Consider the following 14348-nt stretch of genomic DNA (forward strand, 5'->3'; position numbering starts at 1 on the left):
TTCTCTTCTGATATTCAAGGTCTGGGGTCTCTTTAGTCCTTGGCATTTGTAGCCTATCTTGACTTTGTAGCTCAATATCTTTTTGGTTTTTGAAAACTCTTATCTACTCTCTCTTTGATATTGATTCTTCCCAGTCTTTCTCTTCTACTTTTGGGACTCTAGTTGTACATTATGTTAGACCTCTGCCACGGATTGGAGATTTAGCTCGTGGGTAGAGCCCTGGGTTCACTCCTTAGCTCTGGGGTGGGTGTGGGGAAGAGCCCATCAATCTCCATTTCTCCTTCTTCCGTCTTTTCCATCATTCAGGTTCACTGATCTTCTAATTAGTTAAGTCTAACCTTCTATTAGACCCACGCAATGAGGTGTTTTATTGTGTTTTTTGGAGACAAGGTCTAACTATGAGGAACTCTATGAAGGCCAGGTTAACTTCAAGTTCATAGAGACACACCTGCCTCTACCTCCCAGTGATAAGATCTGATCTGCAATTCCACGCACCAAAGCCCCAGGAAGCTCTGGAAAGCAAAACTGTTAATATTAATAATTAATGCCAGCATTTATTCACTAGCTTAAAATACAGCTATTAATATTTAACATAAATAATTGAGATAGCTATTTTAATCTGCCTCTTGCTCTCCCCTCACTCCCTGTGGCAAGCGCTGTAGCTACCAGCCCTTCTGTCAGGGACTCACAGAATCTTACTGCCAGCACTGAATTTCTCAGCTACAAAGAGGACCTAATGTTTCTTTTTCAAAGGTCAAGCCTATCACAGTTATTATTTTTCTATTTCAGCCGTTTTTAAGAACAGCCTTTGGAGGAGAGAGGCTGGGATGGCATTCTCAAACAGTGTTTCCCTCTGCAGGGCTCTGATGAACAGAACGGGGTCCTGGCAGGAGGTTAAGACAGCTTGTCAATGCTTTTGTGTCTGTCCTGCTTCTTGGAGGGTAGGGCACTGTGGACTCTTGGTGCATAGAGCGCTGTAGGCTCTTGCTTTCTAATGGAGTATCAGATGCACTGGGTTTTCTGCATCATGAAGCCTGTGTGAGTTAGTGACATTTGGGCACCTGCCTGACTCATGGGTACCTAAAAGCTTTCCCAGAACCCAGAGTTTCTAGGTCTGACAGCAGGCTGGGACTCTGAACAGTGCCTCACTCAGCCCTCATCAGAGAAGTTTCCTTTTGCAGTAGATAAGAACTAACACATAAGCCAGGCGGTGGTGGCACACGCCTTTAATCCCAGCACTTGGGAGGCAGAGGCAGGCGGATCTCTGTGAGTTCAAGACCAGCCTGGTCTACAAGAGCTAGTTCCAGGGCAGGCTCCAAAACCACAGAGAAACCCTGTCTCGAAAAACCAAAAAAATAAAAAAATAAATAAAATAAAAATAAATTAAGAACTAACACAGATACCCACAACTAGATAACATGCAGAGAGAGACCTTGGAGCTTCAGTCCTAAATGGACATCTTCATTAAACCCCTCCCCTCAGGGCTCAGGGAACTATGTGGAAGAGGGGTCAGAAAGATTGTAAGAGCCAGAGGGGATGGATGATTCCAAGAAAACGGTGCCTTCCTGACCCAACAGGACTGACACAGGTATGAACTCACAGAGACGGCCGCAGCACGCACAGGGCCTGCACAGGTTCAACCCACTCTCAGAATTCACCAGCATGTTAGCATTGTTTCCTGTCCATGCTGTGTAGACCTCTGTAACCGCCGAAATCTGTATATCCTGTTTTTCTTCATGTTAAAGTCGCGCGGGACCCAGACCCGCAGCATCACCCTCACCTGAGAATTAGAGACATTTTCAGTCTCTGCTCAGACCTCCTGAATGGAGGTCACAGTGGGACCTGGCTGCTCCCATAGCCTGCAGGTGGTGACTGTTGCTTACTTAAGCTCAGCACCATTGCATTAGGGCACATTGGTCTGGCTTTTCAGCCCTTAAGTAAGTTCTGTCTCACAGCCTGAACTCACGATCATCTTCCAGAAAAGCAATAGTATCGGGGTCTCTGAGGAACTAGTGCCTTTTGGGTGAAATACTCTTTCCTATGTGAGCCCCATTGGCGCACTCTGCGCACAACATCAAGAAACAAGCTTCAAAGTCAAGAGCTTCTGCAAGACGACAGTACAATCAAACTTGGGCATTTGTACAAACTTCTAAGCACACACGTTTCTCCCACCTGAAAGATCACGACTACCCTTTTCCTACTTGATCCTTCGGTAAACAATACAATCTTAATTTTTCTTTCAATTTTGTATTATAAACATCCTGGACTTAAATCAACATACTGCTTCTTTTTTTAAGAAGAATTTTTTCACTTGATATTAATATCGTCTTCTTCTGAGCTTGCAGCATGTGGGCCCAAGCTCTCCACCTCAGGCAACCTGGCAGCTAGAGTCGGCTGAAGCTCTTTTGGCATCAGGCTCAGCTCATGGCTTTCCCAAAGCAGATCATGTCCTCTTCTGCCCTCCTCGATGCCCTCTCAAGCAAGCATCCTTTCCTCCCGAAGGACACTCTCTGGTTTTATCACAGCAAAGTAAAGACAGAGGCATGGCGTAATTTAGATTGTCACTTCAGCTTATATTGAATTTTTATTAGGCCTATATTAATTTGATACACCACTCTTCGCAAACTGTGAGGCTCTAAGTACTGAGAAAGGACTCCTTCAAATATCACACAACCACCTTATAAGGATGGCAGCAGGTGCTTCTCAAATGCGTCCAGGCTGGAGGGCCACTGATCACTCTGTGCCAGGGGACAGGTTGCTGGCCAGTGTTCTGTGGGGCTCATCAGGAAGCACGGTATTGGTGAAGGACAAGCAAGGCAGTTTCTGCAGCATCCCAGGGGTCTGGGTAGCAGTCGGCATCCTGAGCCTGCCCATCCCGGATCAGTCAGGTCTGGCTACTGGCTTAGAATGGAAGGCTTTGAGCCTATCCATGGCTGATGACACTCCCAGGCTGTCGTTCACCAGGAGCGTTCTGTGGCTTAGTATTGTCAAGAAGGTACTCGGCAAAACCCTCTCAAGAGCGAGAGCAGCTAGTAGAACAGGTGAGAACAGGTGTTGGCAAAGGCTGTGGGCTACAAACTCCTGTCCATAGCCTCCCTGGAGCCAGATACAAGGCTGCCGACTCCCGCAAAGACTTTCCCTCCTTCCTGGCACCAAATGGGGCAGGCTCTGGGTGCAGTACTCCCCACCCATTAAGCCTCCTCTTCCAGAGCCCACAGCCTAGTTTGGGCTGACCAAGTTCCCTTCACCTCCCCTGTTGATCACCTTTTGGCCTTTCCCTGCTCATTGGTACTTCCTCCAGAAGGTGACTTGAGGAAGGCATGCTGCAAAAGTCGTTCCCAGCCATCTTGCTCATAGCAGCTCTTATTAAAGCCTTGTTGGATGGGGACAGGTAATACAGTGGGCTGAGTCTGGAGCCTCCAGTCCCGTCCTGTGGTCTTCTAGCAAGAACTGACAGGAATCACCAGAATAGTTACTGGGTCACCAAGAACTTTAGGTCTTTGGACATGGTTGAGCTGCCTCACAAGCCCCTGAGGTCTATAGGATCCCTTTCTCACTTTATAGCTCTAGAAACCAAGGCTGAGAGAGGCAAGTGACTTTGACCCAATGGCCATATGGACTTTAGCAAAAATCTGGGTCCAGGTATTTAGCTTCACCCTTCTTTCTTGCTACCATTTTCGTTCACAAGTGACACCGACCTAGTGGTGGATGAATGGCATCATGGGAAGGAAATAACACAAGAGCTGCAGTCACACTAAGGATCAGTCAGTACCCAGATCCAAGCTACTTCCGGGAAGCCAGAGATGTGTCGGGATGGGGGAAGGCTGGTGAGGTAGAAAAACTGGGCAGATAGCAAAGGAAGCTCTCAGAAAGAAAAGCAAGAGGAGGAGCACAGCCAGTCACGGGCAGCCTGGGAGTGCAGGTGCAGAGTTGGGGACCCAGCCTCTCCAGGACAGGCCAGAGGGGACCAGGTCACCAGGGAATGGTGGAGGAAACAAGGCACCAAGGAGCATAGCTGTGTTCCCCCACTTTCAGCTGCGCAGCAACCTGTAGGAAGGGCTGGAAACTCAGGCCCAGGTTTCCATGATTTTATGTCCCAGACGAGTGATGTATTCATCCTGGGATTTATAATCTTCTAGAAATGCTCGAATCCCTGGAATTCTTGAGAACTTAAAATCTTTCAGTAATCTTTAAACACTTATTTATGTATGTGTGTATGTTTGTGTATATATGTGTAAGTACATATGTGTATGTATGTATGTATGTGTGTATATATGTGTATGTATGTGTGTGTACATATGTGTATGCATGTGTATGTATGTGTATATGTGTGTATGTGTATATATGTTTGTGTGTGTGTGTATATGTTTGTGTGTGTGTGTGTGTGTGTAGTCAGTTCTCTCATTCTCCCAGCGGGAGCCCAGGAGATCAAGCTCAGGCTGTCAGACTTGGCCTCAGGCGCCTTTGCTCACTGAGCCATCCAGCTGACCTTCAGTATTAACTCTGAAGTGGTTTCTTACAGGCTTCACAAACCCAGCTGTGCTACACAGTGCGGTAAGGAGCTATAACAGAGGTCCAGTGTCTTATAGATAGGAATGCAGACAATTTTACCAGTTAGACTTTCTCTCCACAGGCTCCCGCATAGTTATGTCTGTGTCTTAAAAAAAAATCCTGAAATTAACTGACTGTTCAGGGGCTGGGCGTGGTGACATGTCTAAGTCTAAATCTTGGGGAGGCTGAGGCAGGAGGAATGTGAGTTCAACTCTATCCTGGGCTATGTAGCAAGACAGTTTTTCAAAATAATAATAGTAATAGCAACAAAAACAATAATAAACGTTTCATTCACCTTATTCTCTTTCCTGCCCTAGAACAGATCTGGCAGTAAACAAATCTACAAACCTCTCAACTTCCTTGGCCCAGACAGGAGCTTTCTTCCGAGTGGTGCTGGAATATCATCTGTGGTAATAAAGCATGCTTAGATTTAGGGGTGCTTGCCCTCCCCTTGGAGTCCTCTGCCTCCTTCTTGAGAGGTGATAGTCCTTGTGCAGCTCATTTGCATATCACTCAGCACATCTGAGTCTGGTCCTGAGCTGGCCTGTGGTAGGATGGGAGGATGTGGATTATGTGATGCAGATTCCAGCTCTTGAGAATTTGGTTTGAAAAAGAGCCAGGAAGTCAGGCATTGATGTGAGCTGAAGCCAAAAGGAAGTTATGATGGAGAAAGTGTAGGAGGGGTCATAGCTATAGCTACAAGGCAGCAGGAGCCAATGTGCTGGTCGTTGGTTTGTTTTCATTATATTGACACAAGCTGGGTCACCTGGGAAAGAGCGACCATTATCTGAGGAATTGCCTTCATCAGACCAGACTATGGGAATTTCTATGGGAGCATTTTCTTGATTTATGATTAATGTATGAAGATCCAGCACACTATGAGTGGTGCAATACCTGGGAAGATGATATTGGGTTGTCTAAGAAAGGGGCAAGCCAGGGGGAACAAGCCAGTAAGCAGTTTCTCCATGGTCTCTGCTCCGGTTCCTGCCTCCAGGTTCCTGCCTTGAGTTCCTGTTTGGACTTCCCCTGGTGATGGATTGTAACCTGTAAACCAAATAAACTCTTTCCTCCTTGAGTTGCTCCATGGTGTTTTATCACAGCAATAAAACATAACTAAGACAGGAGAAGAGTGGGGCAGACCAGGAAGAAAAGATAGGTACAGAAGACAGTCAGTCCCTAGAGCTGCCTAAAGTCTTGCTCTCTGAATCCTTGTATATAGCCCATCAGCAAATCTATGCATCTTTAAGTTTCTGGTTTTCGTTTGGTTCTGTTTACCAGATTTCTGAGAAGGGACAGAGTTGGGAGAGGGAGGAGGGGAGCTGAGGTGTAGCTTCCAAGAGAACAGGGACCATTTAGGGACTGGGCTGTATTGAAGACAGAGCCAGCACGCTCGCAGGTGAGGCCACTCCACTCGACCCAGATTAAAGGGCGAGATGTTTGCTGCCACAGAAGCAACCCTGATGCTCACTGGAAAAGGAAAAAAACAAAACCTAGTGCAGTGAGGGCAAAGTTAACAATCTCTCCAAAAAGGAGGCAGCAAAGAATAAAATAAAGTGGTATAGCCAAGTGTTTTCCTTCCCTGTGGCATTTAGGAAGACAATAGAGGCAGGTGCTCTGAATGACTTGATCAGACTTCTGAACCTTGAGGAGTCTGTAGAATCTTAAGGCAAATCTTTTCTGTTTTTCTCTTCCCTAGAGCTGAACTCTTGGGTGTTTAAATAAACATATTCTCAGATATCAACAAAGGTTTTAAAAAATGGCACACACACACACACACACACACCTTATAAAGTTTGGTTTAGGCTCATTTCTATGGCTCTCAGAAGAAAGAGTTAGATTTCAGTAGCTGGTGAAGGAATTGGTGGAACTTGGCAATCATTCTAGATTTGGGAGTGGGCTTCCTGATAATGGAGTTTCCAAACAGGTGCTTTCCATTGCGGCTGAAGCCTCTCCTTGAAGTCCCTAGTGCAGACATTGCTGTTCAGAGGAGGGGGTTGACTCTTGATGAATGACTGGGTGCAAAGGGTAACGTCCGCTTTCCTTGCAAAGATTTTCCCATTCTAACTGTAAGACAACAGCACACCCCAGGAAGAGCCCCAGAGCATCTGTGGGGTAGAGGTGACAGCGAGGAGGGAAATAAAAATCAAAGGGCGCACTACTGCAGACAGAAGGACCAACTCTAGGTCTGACCTGAAAAAAATCCAAGGTAGCGTATACAAATAAAAGTTCTAAAGCCAAACCCTTGGTCATCCTGACGGAGAAATGATAACACATGTTTTGTGTCCATGGTATCTTCTAAGTTAAGCTCTTAGCGATGGCTTTCTAACTGTAGTATAATTTGCTAGTATTTATTGCCCATGATAAATTAGGAGTCATGCCCCCCTCACCCCCATGCTTTTTACTGCTTCAAGTAGGCTGATCGCAGCTTTCCCAACTGTAAGTGACTTTGGCAAGTACTTGGAACAGAAGGAAGTGAATTGGAAGACCCCCTCCTGCAGCCCCCTCCCCACATCTCCCACACCCCTGGCCTAGAGGGTCAGTTTTTACTCTCCCCTTCCCCTGGCGCTTATCTGCATAGGACTCTTGGCAGGAAAGCAGGTTTTACCACACCCTGGTTAACAAGGACTCATAATAAAAGCTTCCCTCCCCCCTAGAGCAGTCACTACGTGGCAGACCTGTGCCACGCAATGCAAGTTTTCTTCCAGGTGCCCTATGGGCCACAACCTGCCATCACTTTTTTGTTTCTCTGCCTTTAGTAGGATGTAGGCTGCAGGTCTGTTGTATAAAGCCTTTATTATGTCGAGACACGTTCCTTCTCTTCAAAGTTTCTTCAAGATTTTTTTTATCATGGAAGGGATGTTGGATTTTGTCAAAAGTTCCTGTGTTTGTGGAGGTCACTATGAGATCCCTGCCTTTGAGTCCATTTATACGGCTGATACAGTACAGTCTTGATTGGGTTCATTTTCTTTGCCAGTGCAATAATTAAAGGCAGATATCTGAATTGCAACAGGTAGCAGCAACAGAATCTCAGACAGAATCAGCAGGTAAGAAAGGTTTGCTGGGGATGGGGAAACACATATAATCAGCAGACAGAAAATAATACACTCTGGGAAGCAGAGGGGGCCTTTGAAAAGCTGAAAAATCCAGTCTCTTCTCACTGGATGAGTGACTTTAAGGCCTTAAACAGTCTTCTCTCCTACATTAGGGCCTATCAGGTTGAAGACAGATAGAAGTTGATTGGCCCAGAACTGTTGAGTGACATGCCCTGATCCGGCCTCAAATTTGTTGAGCCGGTCCAACAGAAGTTGGTTTGCTGATGGAAGACAAATGCTGCCAGACTTTTATTTCAAGTCAGGAAGCTGAGGAAGAAACTGGCCATCTTTATTACCTAGCCAAGGCCCTCTCCCTATCCATCTGCCCACCAAGGAGTCTAACACCTAGTCCAGTGGTTCTCAGCCTTTCTAATGCTGCGGCCCTTTAATACAGTTCCTCACACCGTGGTGACCTCAACCACGAAGTTATTTTCACTGATACCTCATAACTGTGACTTTTCTACTGTTATGAACCATCATATAAATATCGGTGTTTTCCAACAGGGCCATTCAACTCCTAGGTTGAGAACCACTGACCTAGTCTCTCATAATTATTCATATATAATAACTTCAAAAGACAAAATGAAGCAAAACCTCTTTGTCCTGTCACTGTGGGACTTTGTTCTCGAGCTGTGCCAGCGCAGTGAATGCTGGCATTATGCATAGGCAGAGTCCAACTGCCAGCATTCAGATGTCACACTGACAGTGGGACACTTACCAAATTTACCCTTTACAGGTCAGAGGCCACACCAGCAGCCTTGCCCAGGAACTCGATATTTGGAGGGAGGGGATTATCTGGTGCCTTAGGCCTTTAACAGCAGCAGCCTTATTTCTAACTCAAACCCTGGGATAAGGCTTCCTTAGAGCTGGTAAGCCTCATACTTCTGAAGACTGGGTCAAGCTGCCTCGGCATAAATAGTTCCCTTTTCATCTTGCCACTTCTCCAGAGCCATTAACTCATGGCCACTTTGACTCTGGTTCTTTTTTCTAGCAAGACAAAAGAAGGGGAATACAACAAAACAAAACAAAACAACAACAACAAAACCAAAAACCAGAAACAAGAAAGAAAGGAAGGAAGGAAGGAAGAAAGAAAGAAAGAAAGAAAGAAAGGAAACATTCCAAATAAAAATTGGAGGTAATAAGAACGTTGTCCCTGCACTATTGGAACTCCTATGTGCCTGTGGTGAAGTTGCAGGTGATGGTAAGTTGCAGCTTTTTTGGACATGTTCATCTAGAGAATTTGTTCCAGGCAAGGGCAATTTATCTGTAATAGAGAGAATAGGCCTACAACAAGCAGAGAGATCTGGAAAGGTGAGCTATTAAGAAAAGGTGGCATCCTTTTGGGAATATGTCCAAAGGATGCTCAATCATACCACAAGGACATGTGCTCAACTATGTTCAGAGCAGCATTGCTTATCATAGCCAGAACCTGCAAACAACCTAAACGCCCCTCGACCAAAGAATGGATAAGGAAAATGTGGTACATTTACACAATGGAGTACTACACAGCAGAGAAAAATAACGACATCTTTAAATTTGCAAGCAAATGTATTGGAGCTAGAAAACACCATTTTGAGTGAGGTAACCCAGACCCAGGAAGACAATTATCATATGTACTCATTGATAAGTGATTTTTAAACATAAAGCAAAGAAAACCAGCCTACACATCACAACCCCAGAGAACCTAGACAACAATGAGGACCCTAAGAGAAACATACCTGGATCTAATCTACATGAGAAGTATTAAAAGACAAGATCTCCTGAGTAAATTGGGAGCATGAGGACCATAGGAGAGGATTAAAGGGGAGGGGAGAGGCAGAGAGGGGAGCAGAGAAAAATGTAGAGCTCAATAAATATCAATAAAAGAAAATGTGGTGTCAGAGAAGGCATCAGCATTGAGCTGCAAAACTTTTCTCCAGCCCAGGACTTCATTCATGTTCCTGTGACAGAGGATTCTCATGGCCCATTTTTCTTACAGGTGATTACTGGATCTCAGGTGAATGTTACTATTAGTGGAACACTGTCACCAGTCTTCTTTTAAATTTCAAAACCCAAGGGGAGACTTTTTTCTTAGTTCCTGATGGGAAGATTATCAATTATCCTAAAATTCAAGAATACAAACAGGTGCGCGTTTTGCCACACACCCACAATCCCAGCACTTGGAATCCCCCTACCAGGCAGGAAGATTTTTGAGTTCAAGGCTAGCCTGTGATGAACCAGCCTGGCTTCATTTTAGGCTCCAAAGCTATCTTATAACCAAGACAAACTGGATTCATTCCTGTTTATGATTAAGCCTCTGTTCTGGAAATCCAGGCCTTGCCACCTCACGCAAATTGCTGCTACTTGTCAGGGCCTTCAGAACCTGGGTTTAAATGGGTTAGATTCCCTCTTCTACCAGCCCACTTTCTGCTGTGCAGGCCTGGAGGTATGCAGGGAGAGGGCAGAGGCTTGTCTGCATTTAGCACCACGGGGTTCCTGGCCTTCTGAACACAGCACGACTCCAAGGACAAGCATTTGTGTATAAATATTTGTGGTCGGAGTTGAGGCCATTTGCCTTTTCCATTACAGTTCAGATTAATCCCCCTTTCCCTCTCAAACAATGAAAATGGAAGAAAACCCTTGTGTGTAACCAGGTAACCCGTGCGGAAAACCTGTTCCGCTCGCTGTTTACCGCGAGCCAAATGAGTTTTCTGTCATCATTTTCCCATTAACGGGGGACAACAAGGGATTTATTTCATATACATATTCTTTTCCCTTTCCACGAGGTAATTATGTAAGATTTCTAGCTAAAATAAAAATAAATAAATGGCACTCTTTCTGATCTGAAACGGGCATTGGTCATTAAGGTTGAAAAAGTGGCCGGGGCTCATGGACTCCTATGCAAATCAGTCCTGATGAGCCCTTAACTAATCTGTTTACAAACCAGGCCTGCTAGACAGGCCTCAGTGATTTCCTATCAAAGCAGAGCGGGGCTCTTTATGGGCATCTGGCTGTCCCTGAATGGGCAGTTTAAACAGAGACTCTTTCCTTCCAGGTAGGATCAAAGGCTTTATTACCCCTAAACGGGTGCATTGTTCCCCTCACTACCGTCTTGTTTGCAATTTGTGTTTATTAACAGCACTGTCTCAGGTTTACTTTGTGAATTACTGGTTTCTGACAACAGTATGGCAGTTTTATGGACCACAGTATGCATTCATGGAGATTATGTAGCATATAATACACGGAATGGCCCATCAGACAGGACATTAGGCAAAGAAAATCCTCTGCGAAGATGGCAATACCTGACCATGCAGAATTCACTTAAAAAGGAAACCATCTGGCCTAACAGAGCTAATGCGAGATCCTCAAACTGAAGGGCTGGGGTTTGATAATGCTTTGGCTTCCCTCGGAAAACTCTTCTTTGATGTTGTGACTTGATTTCTCCTCGAGAGTCAGAACGTAAAGCTGACCAGTAGATGAGGGATGTTAAAAAGACAGACAGTTCAAAAAGCAGAAACAGGTATTCCCAGGCAGAGACAGTCGGAGGACCAGGAAAGGCAAAATTCTTGTGGTCCTTTGGCTGCAGCTTTATTCTCTCTCTTTTTTTTTTTTTTTTTTTTTTTTTCGAGACAGGGTTTCTCTGAGTAGCCTTGGCTGTCCTGGGCTTATAGCTTTCTTCTGTGAAACACAGGCCTCCGTCTCCCACAGCCCCAACACTGAGATTAGAACCATGTCCTTCACACACACCTTCCAATTCATCTCAGAAGGATGGAGCTGCCAAGAAAATTGCATCTTTTAAGATTTGTGGTGACACAGGTAGCCAAGCTTCAGGATGTCACTGACCTATAAAAGGAGCCAGGCCAGACTGCTGTGAGCAGGGGACCCAGCCTCCAAAGGGGCAGCTTTCAATGCTGCTGGATGGAAATGCGACAGCCAGGGAAGGCCATCATCAGGGACCATGCCACTGTTCGGGAGCCATCACTTCTTCATGCCTTCTCTTTTGACAGGGAAGCAGGCATAAATTCATGAGGATAGAGACACATTCTTCAGACCCCACGGACAGACTCATCGCAATCCAAAGTGAACGGGGCTGAAAGTGGCAGATCCCACCCTGGGGAGGGCAAACTCACCATCAATGTTGGTCTCTTACTGCTTATCACTCTCTAAGTGTCCTTGATGGCCCCAGTGCCATCTTCACAACGTGGGGGGAAAAGCCAGACTGAGTTCAAATTATAAAGGTTATAAATAAATAAATAAACAAACAAAGCAAGCATTTCTGCCTCCTCCAGACAGGATTTGAACTCATGCTTCTGAAGTAGAAGGGATAAGACATCCAGACCTCAAGGCACAAACAGCAGCCATCAGCCTAGAGATGAGAGGATTCCTAGAAACCACGAGAGGAGGATGACTGGAAAGGTGAGCCTGTCAGGCCAGTGCAGCCCCGCAGCCCACAGTGGTCAGTGTCCCCTCACCCAGCAGGGGCTCTCCCCTTTATTCCACCTGAGTCGCCTCTCTCCTGTTTACCTGAGTTGTTCCCATGGCTTTGTCTAAAACACGGACATTTCATCTCAGAGACAGGTCAATGCCAGGTAAAAATCAAAGCCCAAATAAAATGCATTAGGAGTGAACTCAGCAGAACGTGCTTTCGTTAGCGCAAATAAGCCGCCGGGTCTCCCTGGTCATCTCGGTTCATTAAAGGAACTAAACTAAACCAAGCAAGGAGAATGAATCATGTTTGGCACTTATGGAGAGCAGGCCTGGGGTCAGGGTTAGGGTCATTAGGAGAAGACAGAGCGAGGGGGACACAAGATGAAAGGGTCCATTTGCTCTTAGCATCTCCGAGATTGGAACTCTAAGGGGAAATTTCTAGATAGTCAAATAGTCTAAAATGACCCAAGGATGCTTCAAATTCTATCCCTCGGTGGGCTGCAGTGAAGTTTAAGAGGCATGCGGGCGGCAGGCACCACGAAGATGGACATTAACTCTTCCAGGGCATGCGGCTATTGCTAATGAAGTTAGGGAAGTCTTCCACTTCCCCAAAGCCAGACTAGTCTTTTTTTTTTTAACAAGGAGCAACAATTATGTCCCATTTCATCTGATTAAACGGAAACTAGTGAAAGATTTTTAATTTTCCGACTTGACAATTTTAATTTGAAGTTCTCTGCTCTGAAATACCGCTTCGGACTGAAACAATATTTGTTCTAAACCTCCAACAACCCAAATGCTAAAGTATTTTAGGCATTTATCATTTTTAATAACCATGGCAAATGCCAAATTTTGTCCTTTTGAAGATAAAACGCTATACTCAAAAAGTCACAGGATTTGCATATACAGCCAAGGCTGAGAAACTGGCCCCAGACCTGCCCTTTGGTTTTATGAGCCTGGCTGTGAGGAAGGTTTCCATAGCCTTCCCTCTGCCAATGTCATTACTTCACAGAGCAGAGAGAGCACAGCTCGGAGCTTAGCTCTGTCAGGTTTATTCAAGTGGCCCCTTCTAGATGAGTTCTCCTGCCACCTCTGTACCAGGCATGACAGAGTATCATTAATAAAAATCTATTGATCTGGGAATCTATTCCTGGCTATAAAAAAACTTCTAATAAATGAGATGGCTATATGAGCCATAAATAATAGGTAACAAGAGAGAGGCCAAGAACTGTCAAGAAACACGCCTCATGTTTTCTTGAATTCTCAAGTAAGAGGACTCAGAAATTAAAAGCTAAAGCAAACCTTTGTGAGCGGCACAGTACTTCCCTGGGAAAAGCGAGAACGAGATTCCCAACCTACAGGGCTCAGTCGTGACCTTGTGACCTCGGACCAGACTTCAAGTCTCTGGTCCTCTGGTCCGGGGATGGCTCTTGTATCCCCTACAGGCTGGCTGCAAAGGGCTTCTGTTTTGTTCTGGTTTCCTCTGAACGTTTTGAAGAAATCTAATTCCAGTCCGAAGAAGTCTGTTTTCCTTTTGAGGTACTCTTGAATTATTAAATGATGAATACAATTACATACTAAAAGGTCATCTTCCATCTGTCTGCTGCCAACAAGAGACAATTCCACGTGCGTCCAGTACGACAGACAAGCTAGTTTATGGGTCTGACACCTTGCATGGAATGTTACAAATCCCTATGATGTCCTTAAGCTCCTTCTTCAATTGAACTGAAAGATGGCTAAAAACCCTACTCAGGCTGATGACTCCCCACTGGCTAGCCATTTGAGAATGCTCCCGGGTGCAGTTTCTGCAGCTGAGGCGGGCGGTACCCGTGGCCATTTTCCCGAGCACAGGCAGCCTTCTGACAGTAGCCTGAATCCAGCAACTTTATCCGTGTTCACCTCTCCTTGCTCAGCGTGGACAGATCCTACACACTTCTGACCGCTTAGGAAGTGAGTGAAGGCAACACGCACACAGTGAGAGCAGCCAGAGAGGCAGCTTGTCTGCAGGGCAGCCATTCCAATCGGGACTCCTCTATGTCGGATTCTACGGTGTTAGATCCATAGGACAGGGTGTCTCAGACACAATGCTGTAGAGTCCCTTAGTGAGCGAGCCTCTGCTAGCATGAGATTACCTGTGCACAGATCAATGGTTAAAGCGCACGTAGGAGGGACTGGCTACCAGAAATGCCTATCTTTCACTGTAAAAACTTGATCCGGTTTTTATAAAAGTCAAAGGTTTACAAACTTTGGATGAAAAAGAAAAACTCTGTGAGAGATCCAAATTCTGTAAGATTTTTTATT

The sequence above is a fragment of the Microtus oregoni genome, unplaced genomic scaffold (assembly GCF_018167655.1).
Source record: "Microtus oregoni isolate MIOR12 unplaced genomic scaffold, Mior012 000062F_ref0000492, whole genome shotgun sequence".
Classification (NCBI taxonomy): domain Eukaryota; kingdom Metazoa; phylum Chordata; class Mammalia; order Rodentia; family Cricetidae; genus Microtus; species Microtus oregoni.